The following is a 24,410-nucleotide window of genomic DNA, read 5'->3' as shown; positions in this document are numbered from 1 at the left end:
ACCATGTGCTAAATGCAATTATTTACTCTTGCAATGGTTCTGGGTCAAACACTCAGCGAGATCACGGAGTATTAACAGCCTCCTTTTGCGTAAAGCGATCAAGGGAAGAACTCCACGGCCCCGTGAGCCTTACTGGAAGCCAGGCACCCGTTCGGCCGTGAACCAGAAAGTCCAGCCCGCAACACCCACGTCTGGCTTCCAGAAGCCTCCTCCCAAATCTCGGCGGCGGTCCCGCCCCTTGCACAGGCTCAGGCCCCGCCCCCTACCTCCCATTGGCTGGCCTTCCCCCTTCCTCGCCCGCCTCGAAGACCCGGAGGGGCGGAGTTCTCCACAGGCGGCCGCGGTGAAGGCGGGGCGGGGGGGCCGGGGCGCTCCCTCGCTGCGCATGCTCGCGGGGAGCCGGATTCCGGGTCCGGGCTTGGAAGCACTGAGCCCGGGCCGGCGCGGGGCGTAGGTGGCGGGGCGCGCGCGCGCTTGGGGAGCGGCGCCGGCTGCGCGGGCACGCGGCGCGCTCCCGGGCGGGGAGGCGTGGGGCCGGCTGGGGGCGGTGCGAGGCCGGGGCGGGGTGGGGGGAGGGGCGGGTGTCGGTGAGCGCGGCGAGCGGGTTCCTAGTGGCTGCGGGCGGCCTGGGCTGCCGGGGCCGCCGCCTGGGTCGCTGCCGCCGCCGCCGCCGCGCCTGCTGAGAGATGGCGGTTTTGGGCGCCGAAGGCTGAGGGCGCTCGCCTGTGGAGGAGGCGCCGCCGCCGGGGCCGCCGGGAGCCGACGGCTTCGCGCCGGGTGAGGACGCCGCGGCGCGCGGGGGCGCGGGGGCGCGGGGGCGCGGGCCGGGACCCCCTCAGGCAGAGACCCCCTCAGGCGGCGCCCGGGGCCAGCGCGGCCCGCCCCGGGGCGGGAACCCCCCGAGGGCCGTCGGGGCCCGGCGGCCGGCAGTGCTTTGAGGTGGGGTCGCGGGTCCGGGCCCGAGCTGACGAGACGGGCGCCCGGAGCTTCCGTGACTCGGCAGCCGCGGTCCTCGGGCTTCCTCGGCCCGCTCCCTGCCTACTCCTCGCCTCCCCTCAGAGCCCTCGTCCGGGGGCTCGCTGCCCCGGCTTCCACCTCAGTTCCGCCGTCCCGAGGCGAGGGTCCCCGCCTCACAACGCCTTTTTTTTTTTTCCTGACATGTTATCGCCACCGGTTCTTCCCCGACTCTGCGGCTCCCCCCCAACGCAACCCCCACCTCCACCTTTGTGACCTGCTGGGTCCCAGTGACCTTGCAGTTTTTACTCGTCCTTATCTTATTGTGACTCGGACCTTTCTCCTTTTCGTCTCTTTAGACATTTAGAAATTTTTTGTCATCTGCCCATTGCTTTTTGCAGCCTTTAAACCATCCGTCTTGTGCACAACCAGCCTTTTCTTTGCTCCATAGGTTTCGGAGTTGAGCTTCCTTTGCTTCACCGTGATTCTATGAAACCTTCATCACCAAAGAAGAAAAGTATTTGTTACGTTTGCATTTTTGCTCTTCCAGGATAAAAATTTTTTCCAGGGCTTTTCATGTGGCTTTCTTTTCCTGTTTGCTTGGTTTTTCTCTCTCTGTGTAGCTAGTGTGCAAAAGATGTGAGTTTCTGCTTTAAAATGTTACTGGTAATAGTAGTGTAAAGGATACAGTCCAAAGTTACCTTCCTTCTCTTTGGATTTTTGTTTTTTGCCTGAAATACCTGGTGTACAGTTGTATGTACATTTCTGCAAGGGTTCATGCTTATGTGTAAATCCACTCTACCTGTCTCATTAAGTCTGTATGTATTATGTAAGCGAAATGGACCTTTTAAAGAAGGAAGGCATTCTTTTATTTATATGACTTGTTTTTAGTCATAAAGTAGATAATTATCTGTGGCTGAATTTATCACTTTTCATAAATAGTTAATATTTTTTAAATTGAAAACAGTGTTGGGAGCTCTTCAAATTGAGAAGTGTAAAGTATGTGGGAAAACCTTTCTTTCTCAGGTAGCTTATTAACATTTTTAAATGGGTCTTCCCTTATAATGCAAAACTTTATATGACCTACCACATAGGGGCTTTGAAAGGCAGTAACAAAAGGTTACATTTTTGGAAGCTAGAATGTTGCATGTAAGGTCTCTGCCTTCAAGAGATAATAATCTGCTTATCCTGTGAAGGCTGAAATTTCTTCTACTTCCTTACACGATTATTAAGCATCTACTGCATGACTGCAGTGTATTTGGGGGAATATGAAGATGAGGGTGTTAACACTTTCTGCCTTCAAGGACTAGTTAGGCAGGAAGTTCTGTACACAAATGTCTAATTTGTCTTTTAATACATAACATTAAAAGAATCTGAATCATATTGAATTCAGATTCATAGGGGTTAGAGCTCACATCTTATTTCAAGGTGAGAATTAGAGGGGTTATTTCATAGAGCTTCTGGTTTTTGAAATCTTTGGTTTGAAGAATGACTATAGACTTTTGATAGGCTGGGAATCCAGGCAGAGAGAAGGGATTAAGAGAGCTCAGAGTTCATACATTTGGGGAAGAGGCAAGTATGTTTGGATGAAATATAACTTAGCAGTGCCAATATAAGGGGCCTCCCAAGTGGCACTAGTGGTAAAGAACCCACCTGTCAGTGCAGGAAATGTAAGAGATGTGGGCTCAGTCCCTGGGTCAGGAGGATCCCATGGAGGAGGGCATGGCAACCCACTCCAGTATTCTTGTCTGGAGAATCCCATGGATGCAGGAGCCTGGCGGGCTATAATCTGTAGGGTTGCAGAAAGTCAGACACGACTGAAGCAACTTAATACACATGCATGCATAATGGGTGGTAAAGCTTCAAGTAAAAATTTCAACCAGTTTATGGGCTGTTTTTAAAGCTGGGCATGTAACCTTGGATTTAGTAGGTGACGGGGGTTTTACAGATGATTTTTGAGTTGGGAAGGAAATGATTAAAGCTTTGTTTTCAGAGGATTAATCTGGCAGCAGCTTGTAGCATGAATTGAAGTAGAACTTGGAGGTACAACAGACGTCATTGCTGTGGTCAAAGGTGTCAGGGTGTCAACTCTACTGGCAGTAGTAGGGATGGAGGAAGGAAGTAGAATAGACAGAATTTGATAATGAGAGAGAAAAGAAAGTAAAGTAACTGAGGTTCTGATCCAGGCTGGTTGAGAGAATAGTGGTACATTTTGAACAACATCCACAGAAGCTTTATCTTCAGCCTACTTTACAGCGGTAGTTTTCAGGTAGTTCTCAACCTTTCAGGGATTAGTAACCCTTGCTGAAACTAAAGAAATCTGCTGGCCTGGAAAATTTCCATATATACCTGTGCTTTGTGGATAATTTTCGAGGAGTCTGGACCACCTAAATCTCCTTCATGGAACCTATAGGCTGGTGGGTTGGGAGCAGTGCTTAGAGTTACTGGGGACCTTTTAAAACAATAGAACCTTCAGATGTTTCCTATTACCAGTAAGAACCTCTGCTGTAGAGAGGTAGGCACATCTAGTGACAGTGTCTCCTTAGACTTGTGGTTTTTCACTTACCGAGAATTTTGACTAACTTATTTACTATTCAGTTACAGAACCAACTAATCCAAGAAGTTAAGTGATTTGTCTCAAGTGTTTCAGTTAGCGAATGGGTAAAGTAGAATCAGGAGTTGATGGACAGTGATGGTTTTCTTGTCTGGAAATGTGTACAACCGATTTACCATCAGTTGAATGCAATCACTATCTTTAAGTGACCTCATCAGTAGGGAAACTGGGAGGTTCCTTCCAGTTCTTAACATTTTGTGATTCTTGGGTTTTAGATTTTTATTAGACTGTCTGTACCTTTCCTGTTTTCTATGTACAGGGGAGCTAGTGAGACTGATAGGTGAGTTGGGTATATGGAGATCAGATAGGAATACCAAAACAGTCCTGCTCTCATTTATTTCCTTTGTATCTCACTTTGGGTTGGAGAGGTGGGGCTGGAGGGGAAGTAAGTGGAATAAGAACTTTTAAGAACTTTTATCTTCTATATTCAGGTGTTCCTACTAGAGAATAGTTCTTCATTCAGGAACACTTTATTAAGTAAAAATTAAAACTTTACAGAATACTGAAGTGTGGAGACCTAGTCAGCGATTTTTTTTTCGTTGGATTAAGTAGCTAATGCTGCATGTTATGGTTAAAGTGTAATTTGATTAGTAAACGGTTGACTTTTCTGCCTCTATAGGATTGTCTTCTTGGTAGGGAACCAGAGTAAGTTATTACACAGTATCCTTTATAGCTCTGGAAACTTTGATTCCATAATTATTAGAAAGGCTAGGATCTTTTTTACTCTTTCTATAAAAATATGATGTAATAATAACAAGCACTATACACTAATAAATTAGCCTTAGTGGTGGTTATAGAAATAACTAGCTAGTAGTCCATGGAGAAGGGTGTGGCAACCCACTCCAGTGTTCTTGCTTGGGGAACCCCATGGACAGAGAAGTCTGGTGGGCTACAGTCCGTGGGGTCGCAAGGAGTCCGACACGACTGCGACGACTTAGCACGCACCCACACATGCAGCTGGTAATACACAGTGGAGGAAAAATGTCTGATAAAAAGCACATACAGGGGTGGTTTTTTTACTCCCTGCTGGTGCTAAGAAGGATATCATATTTTATATATTACAGTATTTTACATGTTTTCATCATGGGTTATATACGTCATCATTTGATTCTCATGACAGCTGAGCAGTAGGTGTGTCAGGAATAATTGCCTTTTAGATGAAGACAGTGAAGCCCAAGTGAAAAAAACATGAAGTTTCCAGGATATATGGCAAGCAAGCTAGCAAGTGGCTAAAATTAGAACTAGAGCTAAAACCCATCTTTTTGTTCCTGAGTCAGTATTCTTTTCCCATCAACTCTTCATCTAAAATGGAAATTTAACTGAAGATTTTATGTGAGGAATTTGAATTTACCTGTTTGGAACCTGTGGTAAACTTTTTTACTTTAAAAAAAAAAACAAAACTTTTTTTACTGTGTAGATCTGAGCTTGTCTGTTTCTTCCTTTGTATTAAAATGGTACCTTCATTGTAGTTGCTATTGGTAACGTAAATTTGAAAATTTTAAGTATTTATCACAAGTAGTTATCCTTCTATCAAGGAAAAAGCAAAAGGTGATTTCTTGTCTGAAAAATACATTGGTGAAATGTAGATATTAATTTCCTTTTAAAAATCTGTTGGTTTTAATTCACCTGTTTTTACATTAGAAGTTCTTTTATAAGCTTTTTAAAATGAATATTTGTATTTTGGAAGCATATAAATCAGGATCTGATTTTCAAAAGTGTGTATCATGATACTTCACAGTTTTTGCCAGTATGTAAGAAGCTTTATCATTTAAAAAGAAATTTACCTTAAAAGCTCTTAGGATACATTTTAAATTCATATGTTTAAATGACTTTTGGGGCGTATATTTTGTAAAGCCATTTGTCAGGTAATTCCTAAGGTTTGTTAGGAATTTGCTGTCTAGGTCTGACCAACCTAGACAGCATATTAAAAATCAGAGACATTACTTTGCCAACAAAGGTCTGTCTAGTCAAGGCTTTGGTTTTTGCAGTAGTCATGTGTGGATGTGAGAGTTGGACTATAAAGAAAGCTGAGCACCGAATAATTGATTCTTTGAACTGTGGTGTCAGAGAAGACTCTTGAGAGTCCCTTGGACTGCAAGGAGATCCAACCAGTCCATCCTAAAGGAGATCACTCCTGAGTGTTCATTGGAAGGACTGATGTTGAAGCTGAAACTCCAATACTTTGGCCACCTGATGCGAAGAGCTGACTTACTTGAAAAGACCCTGATGCTGGGAATGATTGAGGGCAGGAGGAGAAGGGGATGACAGAGGATGAGATGGTTGGATGGCATCACCGACTCAATGGACAGGGGTTTGGGTAAGCTCTTGGGAGCTGGTGATGGACAGGGAGGCCTGGCGTGCTGCGATTCATGGGGTCACAAAGAGTCGGACACGACTGAGCCACTGAACTGAACAAAGAAAGACCCACATCTGCCTTGACTCTCCTGGAGCCTGTCATTTGCTCACAGCACTCCGCGGTGTCCCTGCTGCCTGGTTGGCCGGGGTCTCAGGGCTGGGCGGGCAGGGCCGCGAGGATGGCCCGGGAGCCTGCGCTCTGGGTTCAGGGAGCTAAGGGGAGGTTCTGACCGCGGGAAGGGCACGGACGTAGTCTTCTGGGATTGTGTGAATAGTTCGGATTGTGATAATTTACCTTTGTCGTTTTTTCTGGGTTTTGAACAAGTGATGCAGAAAGACAAGGGGAACAGAGGAGCCTTGTTTCAGGTTACTTACTGTGTAACAAACGTGAAAATAAGTGACTAAACAACCAGATTTTTGGCGGGGAGGTTGTTTTTGGGGTTTTTCTTTTTTGTTGTCCTTTCTTTTTTGTTTTTGGTTTGCAAGTTTGCTCTCCCAGGCTGGGCCACTTGAGCAGTTGTGCTGGTTTTGCCGGTGATAGCTTAATGGCTAGCATCCATTTAGGTGCTGGTCTTCTCTCTCTTTCTCTTCCTCTGTCTCATTTACCACACAGACTTGTCTCAGGGCCAGTTTTCTCCATTGGCCTTTCCAGGATTGCTGGCCTCACATAGTGGCTTAGGGCTTCCAGGAGTGCAAAAGCAGAAGCCACCAGAACTTCTTAAGGCATAGGCTTGGAACCAGCCTAGTTTTATTTCTGCCACATTCTGTTGGTTAAAGCAGGTCACAGGTCCAGCCCAGATTCAAGGGAAAGGGACTAGACAAGTATGTGAATCCCGGGAATCGGGCTTCTGGAAAACTATTTTGGCGGCTGAGACTTGAGCTGCCTGATACTTTCAGTTCTTGGAGTCTGGGCCTGTCAGATGGAAAGCTGAGTCTCAAGTGCAAATGATAGTGTGTTTGGCTTGTTACACAGATGGGAATAGCCAGTTGTCCTGGGGTAGAAAAGAAGAGAAAGTTTGCGGTCTCTGGGGTTTGACCCAGTGTGCCACCATAATGGGCAGGATCGACTTGCTGTACTTCAGGGTAAGAAAGTTCTAGATCCAGAGCTCAGGCCCCTCTGAAGCAGTGATTTACTCAGGTTAACCGTTTGGATCAGACAAATCCCAGTCAGCATCCCGTGCATAGACAGAGATCCATTAGTCCTTGTGATTCAATGCCAGACCTGGGGTAGCAGAGCTCCTGGCCTTAACTAGCCTTGAGCAAAATGGTGCCTCACAAATAGTATTGTCTGTTTGCAGTGTTGGGAAAAGTTTAGGATAAGCTGCCCTTTCTTGGAGAGTGTTAGAATGGAGAGAATATTCTTTCCTTTTGGAGACTGGAATGGAAGTCCTGTATCTCACTGTCACTATCTCAGTAGTATGTTTTTTTTTTTTTTTTTAGTTCGAGTTATATGCTAAGTAATATTATGGCTAACTATGGAATGAAGAAATTAAATGTATGTTTTGTTGTTATTATAGCTTCTGCATAGAATAATGAATCAGTATATTTCATTTGAAGAATTTAGGTGTAGATTTGGAGCATTTTTTAATTTTGAATAGATTTCTGCCTCCTGGTACAAATCTCTTTGCAAATTTCTGAGTATAGTAGGATGTTGGCTCTTGTGGGCAGAACTTGGTAATTGAGTGTACGCACTGAGAAACATTATTTATATAAATAGGAGCAGCTAGGGCACAGAGAAAGGTGTAGATCGAATTACCTTAAGGTGTTTCTTTATGACCCTCCTCCCTGTCCTAAATTACATGAGTGGTTTAAAAATATGCTAGCATTAACAGAATTGCTGGTGTGATAGCTTTTTATTTAACTAAGGAAAACAAGTTCTTTGATAGCTGTTTAGTATACCCGTAATTAGGGCCACACGGGACGGGTAGAAGCAAACTGCCTTGCGTCCTGACTTGAAGTCCGATACTCCTGTCGTACCTTAGCTCCAGCTTGCCACGGTGAACCACGCTTTGTGTTTAGTTAGTATGGGGAGGAGAATTAGTCAAATGAACTTGCTCTGTATAAATTAGGGCATACTTATTTTACCTTAGAAGTAAATAAATTAGATCTTTCTGCTCTTAAAATCAGTTTAAGAATTAAATGTGTGCATTCCTGCATGTGGGTCAGGAGCTGTAGCTTTAGAGTCAGGCACACCTGAGTTCTGTCAGTGATTGTTAATAGCAGTGTTACCTCAGTTTCTTCTTCTGTAAAAGGAAAAAAAATATCTTCTGAGTTTTTGTAAGGATTCATTGAAATATTATTATAAAGCAGAAAGAAAATGTGGTCCATTGGACATTAGCAGCCCTTGAACCATTTTTACTGCCCTCAATTCATTATTATTAACAAGTTGAAAATTTTCTGTGAGCCACTCATTTCTCAAGGACAGATGTAGTTTAGTTTGGCATAGGCAGAGCTGCATGTCAAATCTCACCTCTTAGCTTAAAAAATAAGTTGCTGAAAGGTTAAGAGTGAATCTGAGAAAGACACTGACTCAGCAGGGCTGCAGTATATCAGCTGGTGATGGTTTGGCTATACAGTCTGGGAACAAGAAACTGTTCACAGCGTCATTGGCTGAAGTACAGAGTGGGTCATAAGTTGTTGAGGTGCAGTCCCTGTATCATGGTCGTCTGGTTTACCAACATATTGGTTAAATGTAGGTTCTGTACTCTTCAATATCTGTGGTATGTTCCTAGTGGAGCTCAGGAATCTTCATTTTTAGTAAATACCTCAGATGATTTTGTACAAGTTAGTTTGAGAGCTGTTGGTATAAACTGAATGGATAATTTGGGGTTCTCATGTTCTTTGAGACCATTTTTTAACCTGTAGGATTCAATAAATTGTTGTTCGGTCACTCAGTCATGTCCGACTTCACAGCCCCATGGACTGCAGCACACCAGGCTTACCTGTCCTTCACCATCTCCCAAATTCTGCCCAAACTCATGTCCACCGAGTCAGTGATGCCATCCAACCATCTCATCCTCTGTCGTCCGCTTCTCCTCCCACCTTCAGTCTTTGCCAGCAAATATTGGTCTTTTCCATTGAGTCGGCTCTTTGCATCAAGTGGTCAACGTATTAGAGCTTCAACTTCAGTCCTTCCAGTGAATATTCAGGGTTGATTTCCTTTAGGATTGACTGGTTTGATTTCCTTGCAGTCCAAGGGACTCTCAAGAATCTTCTCCAGCACCACATTTTGAAAGCATCAGTTCTTAGGTGCTCAGCCTTTTTTATTGTCCAGCTCTCACATCTGTACATGACTACTGGAAAAACCAAGCTTTGACTATACAGACCTTTGTCAGCGAAGTAATGTCTCTGTTTTTGAATATGCTGTCTAGGTTTGTCATAGCTTTTCTTCCAAGGGGCAGACATCTTTTAATCTCATGGCTGCAGTCACTGTCCACAGTGCTTTTGGAGCCCAAGAAATATATATGTATAATGTAAATACAAGGAGAACTTAACATCTGAACCTTTCAGATAGTTGTCCGGCTTCCCAGGCAGCTCAATGGGTGAAGAATCCACCTGCAATGCAGGAGGTGAGGGTTTAATCCCAAGTCTGGAAAGATCCTCTGGAGGAGGAAATGGAAACCCACGCCAGTATTTTTGTCTGGAAAATCCCATGGAAAGAGGAGCCTGGTGGGCTACAGTCTGTAGGCTTGCAAAGAGTCGGGCACAACTGAAAGACTGAGTATGAGCAAGACAATTGTCAAGGACTTGGTCCAAGCAACCTACAGAAGCCTAATACATAGAAATTACAGTGAGAAGCAGGCAAGAGAAGTAACCCTGAAAGAGGCACCCATCACGAGTCCTTGTTTAAAAAGTTTCCCTATATTTCTACAAAATATGTTTTTATGAATGAAAGTATTTCTTTTTTAAAAACTGGCTTAGCTGAAACAGTTAAGTTAGATACTATGATTATTTATCCAGTAATCTTCCTGCTTTTCACTTAAGAGAAATTAAGCTACTCAGAAATGGAGATTTTGAATGAAGTGTGTTTAATTTGGAATTTTTTCTTTTGGGTAGAAAGTAGTTTGAATGGGGCCATGATGTGTCTTTTGTGGAGAAAAGCCATTGCTTTGAATAAGGATATTGATTTGAGAAGAAAGTCGTGAGAGAAAGTTTAAATTTTAAATCGATCAATCCAAAAGAAAAAAACAACAACAAAGCCTTGAAGCTTCTTTTCTCTGACTTGTGTTCAGAGCAGTGGTCCTGACGACTTGCATCTGTGTGACTGTGACCCTCCTCAGTCCTGTGATCCTCTCTCTCGTTGGAACAGCAGGTCTTTACATTGGGGCTGTTCCCGGAAAAACTTAAGCTACGTATCAACCTTATTTTTATCGTCTTAGTACATATTGTGGTTAAAAAACATGCTAAACCCATGATTCTTTCTAAGTTTCAGTGGAAAGGATCAGTTGGCATTTGTTTAAGGAGCCTATTGTTTTCGTCTATTTCCACTGACTGACCAGTTCTTTGGGAAAAAAAGTGACAATAAACTCATCTCTTTTTGTCCTTCAGGCTGTGAAATGTGTTGATGTTTAGATGTGACTACCCAGAAAGGAAAGTGTACATCATACTCAGGAATTTCAGTGTGCTACATTAGAAGTTTTTGGTAATTATAATTTGTTTTAAAAAATTTCATTGTGACTTAATTTTCCTGTAAAGTATTAGCTAAACTGTTTAAGAGCTTAGGCCTTCAAGTTAAACAAACCTAGACTTCAATTCTGGCACTTATTTATTGGTTTGGCTTCCCAGGTAGCTCAGCCGGTAAAGAGTCGGCTTGCAGTGCAGGAGATCCGGATTCGACACCTGGGTTGGGAATATCCCCTGGAGAAGGGATAGGCTACCCACTCCAGTATTCTTGCCTGGAAAATCCCCGTGGACAGAGGAGCCTGGTGAGCTCCATAGTCCATGGTTGCAAAGAGTCAGTTATGGCTGAGACTAAGCACACACGGCACAGTGACCTTGGTGAAGATGGCCTTAGATTAGACCCTAGTTTCAGTGTATGTAAACTGGGTATTTACATGTAGAATGGTAATAGTAATAATAAAACCTATTCGTAGATTCATTGCATGACTTACACCTGACAGTACTGAGTAAATATTCACTAGGATGGGTTTATACCTTGTTTTTGGTGTCAGATGTGTTATAGAAATAATTCTTTTTTTTTTTTAATTTTAGAAATATGTAATTACTCCATATTCTTTGTTATATAAAACCCCAATAAAACCTTAGGGAAGCACTCTATACTTTCCCTGGCAAATGTTTAGTTATGGATAAATGAGGACAGTAGATAGTCACACATCTGATCAAATTTTGCTGCCAGATGAGCTCAGGTCAGTTCGGTTTTTGTCGCCAAATGAGTTACGAAGTTAAGTTTGTAAGAATGGGGATATCTGAAAGTTCATACTTAGCAGCCTGGTTTAAAATTCTTTGTAAAAAGTAAATTAGCACTGTGTTTTGTTACTGGAGTAGCCGTAAAGTATCTTGAAATCATGTAATTGTAGAGAGTTTTGCAGTACTATGTACCTTCAAGTGATTCAGTGTGGTTTTGATCTGATCCTTACTACAGATGTGGGCAGTTTGCTTTGTATCTCTTTGCAACATGGTCATGTGATGGACATGCTCCTCAACCTGCTGTCCTCTGTACTGTTGTGGAAGTATTGATATGGCAGAAAAATAGTGGAGTTTCTCAGAGTAATTGAGAGTATTGGAGTGGTGGTAGTGATGAGAGTTACCAGTTTAGGAAGTTACCAGTTTAGGAAGTTAACAGTTATTAGACATCTTCTCTATTTCATTCTGGAAACAATTCCAGTGTCTTAGAGTTAATGGTAACACTTTTCCCCTTCACGAAAGATAAGTTGATATCTTCATTTTACAGATAAGAAAACCAAGCCTCAGAGAGGGTGGTGAATACAACCGAGTAGGAGAACTGAAGTTTGGACTCTGCTGACATTGTCCAGCATGCTCTTCTCACACTAGGAACTGGCACTTTGAAACTGGAGAGTTAGCAGATCTCCACGGCTGCTTACCTGCTGGGAACTGAGAAGCCTTCATGTATTTGGAGATAGGCAGGCCGCGTTGTGGGGTGAATGTCGCTTTGGGTTGTGCTGTCTAGTGGCCAGTGCAGGGCAGAGGGGTGCTGGCCTCAGCAGCGGGCCTGGGTTTGGCCTTGACATTAGGAACCTTTCTGTGTGTCCCTCAGCGGTTCTCTCAATCACCTCTCAGCCTCAGCTTCGGCTCTGATTGGTGACTCGGTGCTTTTTGCTACTTCAGAGCAAATACTGTGTATTTGAAAAATACCAAGCCTTTAACATTTTTGAATTTGAAGGAAAGTTTTATAGGCACATATTATTAAAATACTGCACTTTGAAAGAAATGACAGATTATTGATGGAAATGTTTGTCATTTTGAAATATGAACTGTTACATGATGTAATTAACTTGAAATTTGATCTTTGCAGAGTGAGAATGTTACATTGGCCTGGATGTTGTTTCCCAGAATACATGGAAATGATTTATTAAACACAGTCCCAGCAGTCTACCTTCTTCATTGTTATGTGTTTATGCTTTTTACACATTCCTTGTTTTAAAATACTTTTTGAACTTTCAGGGAAAGCATTTTTAGTGACCTAGCTTAAAAGCCCCACAAAACCACCCTATTATAAAGTTGCTTAAGTGATAAAATAGTAAAAGAATAGAACATCAGATTGATATAGGAGACTATTCATGTTCAGTCTTGGGTTTAGCTCAGCATTTCTTTTTTTACTATCCTTTTTGTAACACAAATGTTGTGAAAGAGCATTGGCTTTGAGCCCAGGAGATCTGGGTTCAAAATTCTGACTTTGTAACCCTTTGTAACCCTGTGCAATTTACTTAAATTCCTAAAACCTCATTTTCCTTACCTGCTAGAAGAAATAGTAAAGACTGTGAAGGACATTAGAGATAGTTTGGGGGACTTTTTTTTGCAACATAACAAGACAAATAATAGGAACCTAATAAATGGTCATTGTGATTTTTACTATTTTTGGAGTCAGAGGCCTGACGATTCACATTCCAGGTTTAAGATTGGCCATGTTTCTGTGTCATTTAGGTGCCCCACATAAGTGCTGCCCAGCTGCCAGTCTCACGTAGCCACGCTCTGTCATCTTATTCTGCTGCCTAGGGGGGTATATTTATGAAGCTTTTTTTTTTTTAAGTATTATCTTAAATTGGTTCTGTAGGTTTAGAACCCAAGTTTTAAGATGCTGTTATTTGATTTTTCTTTTAATTGACTTCATGCACCACAGGAATGAGAAACCAGCCTTCTACTGATACTCAGTAGGGTGTAGGGAAAATGACCAACTGCAAACATTTTTCTGCTTGAAAAGCTTTGGTTAAAAAAAAAAAAAAAAAAGCTTTGGTAATTTGCCGTTACAAGCATAATATTGTGTAAGAAACTGAGAAATTGTGCAGATTAGAAACTATGTCATTTGCATTTTGGTGTAGTTTACCTTTGTTGATGGAAATACATTTTAGTATCAATTCTTTTAAAATAGTAAAAGAATTTTTTTTTTAAATTATGTTAGTCAATGTTAGTTGACTTATGTTAGAATAAGGTTCAGTTCAGTTCAGTCGCTCAGTCGTGTCCAACTCTTTACGACCCCATGAATCGCAGCATGCCAGGCCTCCCTGTCCATCACCAACTCCCGGAGTTCACTCAGACTCACATCCATCGAGTCGGTGATGCCATCCAGCCATCTCATCCTCTGTCGTCCCCTTCTCCTCCTGCCCCCAATCCCTCCCAGCATCAGAGTCTTAGTCAATAAGTAAAAATGTTTTCTTTTTTCATGTTTTGTTTTTAGTGTCCTGAAGGAGGGGATGGAGCAGGGCGTGAAGGAAAGATTCGTGTGATAGAAGACACAATAATAGTGCTGGAGTCCTGTGTTTTTAAGGACCGTAACTGTTGCCTTGAAAATCAAAACAGTTGCTGCTAAATTTGATGAGTATATTTTCTTCCTCATTAATGTTTTCTAGTAGGTAGAGTACAGACATTTTAATATTCTTTACTTGGAAGTGGAGGAAAACTATTAGTATTTTGGAAAGTTGGTATAAGATACTCGATTATATTTTTAAAAGGTGCGCTTCCCTGGTGGCTCAGAATGTGTAGCATCTGCCTGCAATGCAGGAGATCCCGGTTCGATCCCTGGCTCAGGAAGATCCCCTGGAGAAAGGAATGGCTACCTACTCCAGTATTCCTGCCTGGAGAATTCCCATAGACTTAGGAACCTGGCGGACTACAGTCCATGGGGTCACAAAGAGTTGGATGGGACTGAGTGACTAACACTTTGTTTTAGAGAGCAACATCACCATCTTGTGGCCTTCTAGAAAATTGTTGCCAGAGGTATACTGTGAAAACTACAAGCATCAATTAAGTTGTTCTCTGATGTTGGCCAAGGACTCAGTCAAATTTGTATTCAGTACTTCTTACTATATGTAAGTGGGAGATTGGAGTTAGAAAATAAAATGATTTGTACGGCTTTGATTGCAACTTTGTAAAAATAATCAATATTGGAGGAAAATAACAGTATAAAAATGGAAACAGTTGCAAGTTGAGTTGATGTAAAGATTGTGGATGATTGCTACTCTCTGTTTTCATGAAATAGGCAGTGTTTGTAGTCAAGCAGTTCTGAGCTAGAAAAATCTCCATGTGTTCTGTCCTCCATTTCTGAATTAATAAGATTACAAGGCCAGAGAAGTTCTGATGCCCTGTCTCATTCAGTCATTTAGTGAGACTTTATCTTGAGCAGTGTTGGCTAAGCTGGTGACTCCTAGGAGTATTTTCTACATGAATTTTTATATGTAAAAAATAAAGGAGTGTTTTCTACATGAATTTTTATCCTTTTTTCCTTCATTTTGGAAGTAGTTTTAAAAGGAGAAAAAAAATCAATTTGAGAAGTACTGTGGTTCACTTAAGAGAGCACCTAAGAACTAAATAAAGCTATTTGATTTTACGCCTGTAGTTTACTTAGTTGTTTTTTAAGATTCATTTTGTTGACAGTAAGTATCCAAATATAATTATCTAAATAGTATTAAGCACTCCTGTGTGCCAAGCTTTGAGGGAGGCATGGTGAATAGGCCAGGAGTTCTCTGCACTCTTGGAATTTACAGTCTAGAATGAAGTGAGAAAAATAAAGATATTTGATTAACACAAAAGTTTGAAATCAAAGGTCTTGGGGGAAAATAGCTATAATTTAGGGTAAAGACTGTTTATCATAAAAAAAATATTTATCATGTGTCAAGCACTGCAAAGTGCTTTTGGTATTTTTTTTTCTCAATGTCATTTGTTTATTTTGGAATTTTGCTTTCGTTTTTGCATATGTATACAAATAAGCTTTTGTGGAAGCTCTGAAACATCTCTGTGGACAGTAGTAGATTGGTACAAAAGTAATTGTGGTTTCAGACCGTGAATTGTAAATCGTTTTACTAGGCTCAAACACATCTTTATGAATCAAAATAGGAACTGTTAAAATCAACACATTTTTGCCACTGAGAAGTAAGTTTGTTTATTGTTGTAGCATAAAAATTCGTGCTTCAGGATTTGAGAAACTCTTGGAAAGCATTTTCTGCTTCCTGCTGGTTGTGGAAGCGTTTTACCTGCCAAAAGTTGTTGAGATGCTTGAAGAAGTGGTAAGTTGGTTGGTGAGAGGTCAGGTGAATATGACAGATGAGTCAACACTTCGTGGCCCAGTTCAACTTCTGAAGTGTTGGTTGTGCAGTGTGCAGTCAGACATCCTTGTGGAGAAGAACGGGGCCCTTTCTGTTGGCCAATGCCGGCTGCAGGCGTTGCAGTTTACAGAGCATCTCACTGATTTGCTGAGCATACTTTTCAGAAGGAATGGTTTCGCCAGAATTCAGAAAGCTATAGTGGATCAGACCGGCAGCAGACCAATGACCACTGACCTTTTCTTGGTGCAAGTTTGGCTTTAGGGAGTGCTTTGGAGCTGCTTCTTGGTCTAACCACTGAGCTGGCCATTGCTGGTTGTTGTATAAAATCATTTTTCGTTGCATGTCACAATCCGATGGAGAAATGGTTTGTTGTTGTGTAGAATAAGAGAAGATGACACTTCAAAAATGATGATTTTTTTGATTTTCAGTCAGCTCATGAGGCACCCACTTATTGAGCTTTTTACCTTTCCAGTTTGCTTCAAATGAGGAATGACCGTAGAATGGTCAATGTTGAGTTCTTTGGCAACGTCTCAGGTAGTTGTAAGAGGATCAACTTTTTTTGATGACTGCTGTCATTCGGTTATTGTCCACTTCCGATGACCAGCCACTGTGATCTCCATCTGCAAGGCTCTCATCTCCTTTGCAAAGCTTCTTGAACCACCACTGCACTGTGTGTTTGTAGCAGTTCCTGGGCCAAATGTGTTCATGTTGCAAGTTGCCTGTGCTGTTTTCTGACCCATTTTGAACTCAAATTAAAAAAAAAAAAATCACTCCGATTTGCTTTTTGTCTAACATCATTTCTGTAGTCTAAAATAAATATCAATTAAATGGCAGGTAATAGTCATTAGCAAAAAAAACATAAAGTGAGAAATGAGCATTAAAATGATGTATAACATAACCACATTTACTGAAGAATGTAATCCATTATCAAATGACAAAGTTCAACAATGCAAAACCGCAATTATTTTTGCACCGACGTAATAACAAGTGGTCTGGCTCTTACGGGTTTGCTAGGCTCTTGTAGCTTGGTCTTGGCATCTCACCAGCACTTATAGCATTTCTGTTGGGAAAATCTGTACCATGTTCTAAGTAGCTGTCTTTCCCCCAGACTTTTAGAGTCTGCTTTATGTATGATTTGGGGATTTGCTTATGACTTCTGAATTATTCTGAATAGTTAGGGACAGAAAGTATTGAGTTTCATGAGCTCTTCTCTTGTTAATATATTTTTGGATATTTGAGTATTTAATAAGTCAAATGAACATTTTAGGTAACAATTATCCTCTACTTTTGTATTGAACGTTTTTTAATTGAGACTTTATTGTGGGCTGTCATGTTGGTAAGGTTGCGCATGGACTTGGTACTCAGAATTATCCAGGCCAAGATGGGAGGGGGTACAGGTGGTTTATGGTCCCACCTGTATAGGATTTTCCTTAATATTTTAATTTAAAAGTTTCAGTTCTATGCTATATAAGTATACTGTTTAACATAGCCACTCTTTTTACCATTTCTACAGGTTAAAAATTTCATTCATTGTGAATCTTCATTCAGCACAGGTTTTTTGAGTGTATAGTAAGGGATGAGCAGTGGGCCAGGGGCTGGAATTATAAAGATGAGAATTAGTAAAGAAATTTCCAGTGTAGTGGGGGTAGATAAAGAAAAAACACGGTTACAGTGCTATGTTTGCTTGAGCTGAATCTTGTGGGATGATTAGAAATACGTAGATGAGCAGTAGGAATAATGTGTAGGAAGTCACGGTGCCCAGATGTGTCTGTGAGAAGCACTTGGGGCCCGCTGGCAGAATCCCCTGGCAATTCTGACATGCAGCTCCGTTGAGGAAAGCTGGTAGTGGATTAGAAATGTGTCATTAGTGAGCTTTGGATAAAGAGCTTTCCTTTTTTTTTTGAGAAAACCAGTTATTTTCCCTAGCTGAATTTTAATGAACAGAGGTGGCAGAGACTGTGTATACTTAATGCATCTGAATAACCACAAATATTATAGTTTGTTAGTAGCTAGAACAGACCTGTTTCTCGTCTAGACCCTATGCTCTAAGCAGTTCTGCCATGGCTTTACTTGTAGGCGTGAACTGTGAAGGTGAATTGGAAAGAAAGGAAATCACGCAGGGATGGGTGCTGCTGCCTGCCTTGAGTTCCTTACCTACCACGTCCCTTGTAAAACAGGGATTGTTGTCTGCGTTTATTGACCGTTGTATTCCCCAGTGCCTCAGAGTGCCTCCTTCACCGAGGGAATTGGCAGTTAATCCCCTCCTTAACTTTCCAATATCGGAGATACCTGCATTTTCACCCATTCTTTTCTCTCTCTAGTCTCACTTGTAAGGATTGTGTTTCTGCCTCTGGGTTAAATCTCAGCCAGTGCTTCTCAGAGATCTTGCCTTAGCAGTCATTGTCTTCTCTGTGACGTCAACATTTTCCTGCCTGAAAGCCCATTCAGGTCTCTTCTGTCTTCAAAAACAAAGCTATGTACCCCTCCCTTTAAGACTGCATCTCTTTTCCTTTATTATCACGCATCTGAAGAGGTTTCTGGCTGTTGATTTGCTTCTGAAGCTTGGCCTCTGGGCCTCCCACTCTGTTAAAATTGCCCTTGCTGAGGGTCTGGTGGCATCCCTGTAGTCTAGTAAACTGTTTTCTCTTTTACGGATCTTACTGGAGTACTTGCTGGGCTGAGCCACTCTTCTCCTTCAAATTCTTAAACTTTTGTTTTTTTTCAATTCTGTGCACAGTCCGAATCTACCGTTCCACCTTTCAATATTGCTGTTCGCTAGGTGCTATCTGTACTGCTAATTGTGTGCCAGTGGCCTTTCCTGGGTGAAAGACCACCTGTCGCAGCAGGTGGCTTCCGTTGGTTCTTGAGCTCCTGCTTATGGGATGTCATGTGAACATTTACCTCTAGCATCTATTTTCTGAGCTCTGTCTCAGTTGGTCAGTAATAATTTTGGGGGGCCTTCACTCAGCCAGGCTTTAGCCTGGGTTCTGGGAATGAATGAGATAGAATTTCTGCCCTTGGAGGTAGATACAAGGTTGGAGATAGAAATAAGAGGGTAAAATAACTGAACATAATGAGAATTACTAGGAAAGATAAAATAGGGTGAGGTGGTAGAGTTGAAGGAGCGGGGCTCTTTCTGTGCCTGGGCTAACTGGAGATTCTTTTCGGATGGATTATATTTGAGTGGAGCCCTGAGGCTGAGAAGGTAGCTGAGGGACTGTCAGATGGAGCAGGGGAAACAGAGAAGAGGGGAGGAGAGAGGTATGAGTTGTAGGGGCAGCAGGTCACATGGAGCCAGGTTTGAGTTTGGGTTTAGTGGAGTTAGAATGAGAGACCTTTGGAGAGCAAAAGAGTTTTTGCGATGATCCTGCTTTGGAAAGCTCGCTCTGACCACTGGATCGGGGATGGATGTGAGGGGCATGCAAGCATATGACGTGAGAGGAGGAGTTGAGAGGCGGGGCAGGGAGATCACATGCTGCAGTCTAGGTGAGAAATCATGAAGCTTGGAGAAGAAGGTGGTATTGGAGAGGTGAGAAGTAATCTCTTTTATCCCTGCATCTGATTAGTCCACCAGTTATTATAGATTCTGGACTTACTATCGCTGCTGCTTCCTCTGTTTTTAGTCCCTTTCCAGCCTAGCTCACTGTCAGGCTCCCCTCACAACACTGTTAGAGCAGTTCTTCCAGAGTGGGAGTCCTTCCCTGGTGAAAATGCACTGGTGCTCTGAGGCTTTCTCAGTACTCTTCAGGGGCAGCTTCTTTCTCGCTCCCTTAAGGGCTCATCTCTTGAAACTCACTCTCCACAAACTTCCCTGAGCGGAATCAGTGATGTATTCGCTGTCCATATTGGTGGCCTTCTCTGAGTACAGAAGGCTTGAAAGCACTCTTTCCTCTCGTATGGACAGCCTGACAAAGGAGTCCTGCACTGCTCATCTCCGCTGTTGACCATCTCTCAGAAGCCTTTCCAGACACCTTGTCACTGTCCCATGGAATCTGACTTAGATGCTCCTCTGCTGTTGTTTAGTCACCAGGTTGTGTCTGACTCTCTGTGACCGCGTGGACTATAACACTCCACGCTCCTGTGTCCGTGGGATTTCCCAGGCGAGCATACTGGAGTGGGTTGCCATTGCCTTCTCCAGAGAATCTCCCCAACCCAAGGACTGAACCCACGTCTCCTGCGTGGGCAGGCGGATTCTTTACCTCTGAGTCACTGCTCCTGGGGAAGCCCGCCCTTCCTCTGTATTTCTGCTGCATTCTCTGCACTGCCCTGTCAGCTTGATGCTGCTTATTGCTTTGTCTGTTTTTATGGCGAAATTATAAACTCACTGAGGGCAAAGAGCCTATCAGAGATGAGTTTTGTATTCCTAGTGTCTAACACACTACCTGATAATATGCATTAGTAGATTTATATGCTGAATGACTTAATTCAGAAGTGTTAAAAGATGCCTACTTTGATTATTGATTTGATTATTGATACCTACTTTGATTATCAGATACCTGCTACCTGCTTTGTTTACTGATCAGCTCTGTTCTGTCCCATGGCAAATTGATTGTCTTTTACTGGAAAGGTTAGAGGCCTGAGTCAGGATTTCATAGGGAGCGTATGGAGGCCCAGACCGTGTTTATTGAGTGGATCCCTGTCTGACGGTGCAGAGAGCCGCAAGAGAGAGTGGGTGTGAGGTGGCCATTTGGTCACGGAAGAAGAGGAAGATGTTTCAGCAGAGGGTGAGGTGGCAGCTAAACCGCATGGGTGGAGAAGTGAGCAGGAGGTGAGAAAGGTTGGCTTTTCCTTTGAGAGGTTATTTGATCAAAGCATTTGGTCTTTCTTTTTATTGTCTTCTTGTTTTTTTTAAATAACATAAGCCTCAGATCAATTTGATGGCTGAAAAGACGAGGGTATAAATGGGAGGAGAGAGTATATTTAGGAGGTGAAAAATGTGTAGGTACTCAGTCACTTTGGAAAGGAGAGTAGTCTTCATTTTCAGAGACTCAATACTAGGACAGGGTCTTGCATAATATATTTTTATAAGAATCTCCCTCAGAAATTATTTAAAATATGGTAGATGGGGTGAGTATCTCAGAAGGCTAAAGAGTTGAGTTTAAAAGCAACCTCACTGTTCAGAAAAATTTATTGATAGAATTGCGATAAGCAAGATTATATTTTTTATAAATGCTTTGTCATTGTCTTATATGTAATGTTTTCCTGTGTTATGTGCTTAATAATTTAGTATTTATATATCACTTTGTAATTCACAAAGTGCCGATACAATAGTAATTTCTCCTAAGACATGTGCTGCTGAGAGAGGTTAAGTTACTTGTTGAAGGTTATGTCAGTTTACTTATTAGGCCTTTGTAAGCCAGACTGTTTTCTTAGCCATTTGTCAATATTAACCCATTTAATTCTCTTAATAAATCTATGAGGTAGGTACCATTATTTTATAGGTATAAAAACTGAGGCAGTGTAGGATAAGGAAGCTTGCCAGTAGTGGAACCAGGATTTGAACCTAGACAATCTGGCTGCAGAATTTACTCTCTCAACTACTGTTATGGTGTCTTTTAGTAAATGTGGGTGCAGAAGTTCAAATTCAGACTTGCCTCTGGAAATAGTTCTTGTTTTCAATCATTGTTACTCTCTTCCCCCTACTCCCACCCCCATCGGCCAGACTGAAGGACTGCTATCAGTGAAAGTTTACTTGTTGACAGGATCTGAGTTGGGTTTCTTCTAACATTACTAGATATTGAGAGTTTTATATTAAGTTTGCTGTAAATGTAGTGTTGTTTTTGTTTTTTTACTAACCTCTGACTTGGCATCTGGTCTTATCACTTCATGGGAAATAGATGGGGAAACAGTGGAAACAATGTCAGACTTTATTTTTGGGGGCTCCAAAATTACTGCAGATGGTGATTGCAGCCATGAAATTAAAAGACGCTTACTCCTTGGAAGGAAAGTTATGACCAACCTAGGTAGCATATTGAAAAGCAGAGACATTACTTTGCCAACAAAGGTCCGCCTAGTCAAGGCTATGGTTTTTCCAGTGGTCATGTATGGATGTGAGAGTTGGACTGTGAAGAAAGCTGAGCGCCGAAGAATTGATGATTGGTGTTGGAGAAGACTCTTGAGAATCCCTTGGACTGCAAGGAGATCCAACCAGTCCATCCTAAAGGAAGTCAGCCCTGAATATTCACTGGAAGGACTGATGCTGAAACTCCAGTCCTTTGGCCACCTCATGCGAAGAGTTGACTCATTGGAAAAGACTCTGATGCTGGGAGGGATTGGGGGCAGGAGGAGAAGGGGACGACAGAGGATGAGATAGCTGGATGGCATCACTGACTTGATGGAATGAGTTTGAGTGAACTCTGGGAGTTGGTGTTGGACAGGGAGGCCTGGCGTGCTGCAATTCATGGGGTCACAAAGAGTCGGACACGACTGAGCAACTGAACTGAACTGAACTGACTTGGAAAATGGCAAAACTCAGTATTTCTGTCAGCTCCAAATGGAAATATCTTTGATATTTGATCTCAACTGTCCTTTACTTTTTGTGTGTTATAGTTACTGCTAGCTTAGCCTCTAGTGTGAAGTAAAAGCATTAGTTGCTCAGTCATGTCTGACTCTTTGCAACCCCGTGGATTGTAGCCCTCCATGGCTCCTCCGTCCATGGGATTCTCCAGGCAAGAATCCTGGAGTAGGTTGCCATTCCCTTCTCCAGGGCATCTTCCCCACCCAGGGATCAAACCTAAGTCTCCTGCATTGCAGGCACATTCTTTACTTCCTGGTCTGAGCCACAAGGAAGTACAAAGTCTGTTGTTGATTATTAATTGCTTTTTGGGGAAGGAATTTGCATTCTGTACGGACAGGAAGATCTTGTAAATTTTGCTGACTGGAAGTTTAGTGAGTAAAGATGTAGGAAATAAACTAGGAAATAAATTGCAGGGAATTAATAGGCAGTAGGTATAAGGGTATATGTCCTGATAATTTGAGGAGGCATGAGCTTCCCTGGTGGCTCAGAGGTTAAAGCATCTGCCTGGAATGCAGGAGACCTGGGTTCGATCCCTGGGTCGGGAAGATTCCCCTGGAGAAGGAAAATGGCAACTCACTCCAGTACTCTTGCCTGGAGAACCCCATGGAGGGAGGAGCCTGGTAGGCTACAGTCCATGGGGTCACAAAGAGTCAGACACAACTGAGCAACTTCACTTTCACTTTTAAGGTTAAATTCAGCGAGGCTTTTGACTGTTACAGCAAGGGAAATGCAGTAACAATACAAGTATTTGAAAATTTGAGAAAGGAAAAGAAATTTTTATTAATTAGGTAACTGATTGAGTAGATTGATTACACAGAGTGAGTTGAGAGCATGGTGGTCACATAGTGTGAAAATCTGAAACTGGGTGGAGATAAATAATAAGAGTTGGATATTAATACAGACTTAGGAAATTTGACATTTTGAGGATAAATACATTTTCCTCATTAAAAAAAAACACCTCCTGTGTTCATCCTATAAACTGGCATGTATTGGGCACTAAAATAAACTTTGAAGTTTACTGCAAGTACAGAAAGGTGGAAGGCAGATGCAGAAAGGTAGAAGAGAGAAAGTTGTGATTATTAGATCCTATGATTAAATAGGCACTTTTAGATTAAAAACAAAACAAAACACCCAGACTACAGTTGGAGGATAAAAAGTTCCTGTGGATGCTGGTCTTCGTTAGTCCATTGTCTGGCAGATACTGCAAGTGCTCTTCAAGTCACTGGAGTTACATGAGTCAAAAGCGTTATTTTCACTCAGTGGCACTTGCAGATGTGATCAGGAGGGTGAAATTCCTGTGTTTTGCTTTTAAAGGATTAGTCAGTGAAGTTTATACAGAGGTTAGTGTGGACAAGTAAATTTTTAAGAAATCTTCTAGGTTCTATCCCAAATAATTAAAAGTACACATTGAGACCTCAGCACCAAGTTTATTTGAAGGTAGAGGAGAAGGCACAGTGGTTGAGGGCTCCTGGGAAGAAAGCCCTGTAGGAAATAGAGAAGAAATGCGGACACAGACATAGAGAACAGACTTACGGACACAGGGTGACGGAGGAAGGAGAGGGAGGGACGTATGGAGAGAGTAACTTAGACACAAACATTGCCACATGTAAAACAGATAGCCCGTGGGAATTTGCTCTAGGACTCCAGGATCGCGGGGCTCGGTCACAATTGAGAGTGGTGGGATGGGGAGGGAGGTTCCTGAAGGAGGGGACATACAGGTACCATGTTGATATTTGGCAGAAACCAAGGCTGTAAAGCAATTATCCTTCAATTAAAAATAAGTAAATTTTTAAAAATTAAAATTCAACCCAATAAAAAGAGAATAATGTTAATGTTGCAGTGTTAAATCTGAAATGGTTGTACTTAGCCTGTTTCCTTGAGATGGGAATGTGAATGTGTAACTGGGAAGTGCTATGCAGACATAGGTAGAGGTGCTCTCGGCCGGCGGAGAGCTGGGGGTCTGAGGGGCTCGAGTTCCGTGGACAGGACACAGCTCCTGGAGCCCGGCACGGGGTCGCCCCTGCCTTCGGTGAGATGGAAGGGGGCGAGACCCAGGGTTGGTGCAGATGCCGAGGCTGGAGCGAGGGCGGCGACCTCAAGTGGGGAGGAGGCGTAGGACTGTGTTCAGAGGCCGCTCGGGAAAGCGGAAGTAATCTCGGAATCGTAGGAGACCATGGTGGTGATCATTCGGAGAGTTCGATAAAAGGGAACGATTCTGAAGTTGAAAGGAACT

General features: G+C 42.5%; 1 protein-coding gene across 4 annotated transcripts in view; it reads left to right on the top strand.

Annotated features, from left to right (window-relative positions):
• The first annotated feature begins 599 nt into the window (after positions 1 to 599).
• WWP1 (WW domain containing E3 ubiquitin protein ligase 1) overlaps positions 600 to 24,410 on the top strand; it is a 136,444-nt gene continuing 112,633 nt past the window's right edge. For 2 of the 4 annotated variants that reach the window (XM_070802950.1, XM_070802949.1), the window contains exon 1: positions 601 to 777. The gene's annotated coding sequence lies outside the window, so the exon portion shown is untranslated. Of the gene's footprint in view, positions 778 to 24,410 lie in introns of all 4 variants that reach the window. The other 2 variants (XR_011570676.1, XM_070802951.1) reach the window with 2 other exon arrangements.

The sequence above is a fragment of the Bos indicus genome, chromosome 14, assembly GCF_029378745.1.
Source record: "Bos indicus isolate NIAB-ARS_2022 breed Sahiwal x Tharparkar chromosome 14, NIAB-ARS_B.indTharparkar_mat_pri_1.0, whole genome shotgun sequence".
NCBI lineage: Eukaryota > Metazoa > Chordata > Mammalia > Artiodactyla > Bovidae > Bos > Bos indicus.
Note: the sequence above shows the minus strand (reverse complement) of the source record. Positions and strands in the feature narration are given on the sequence as shown.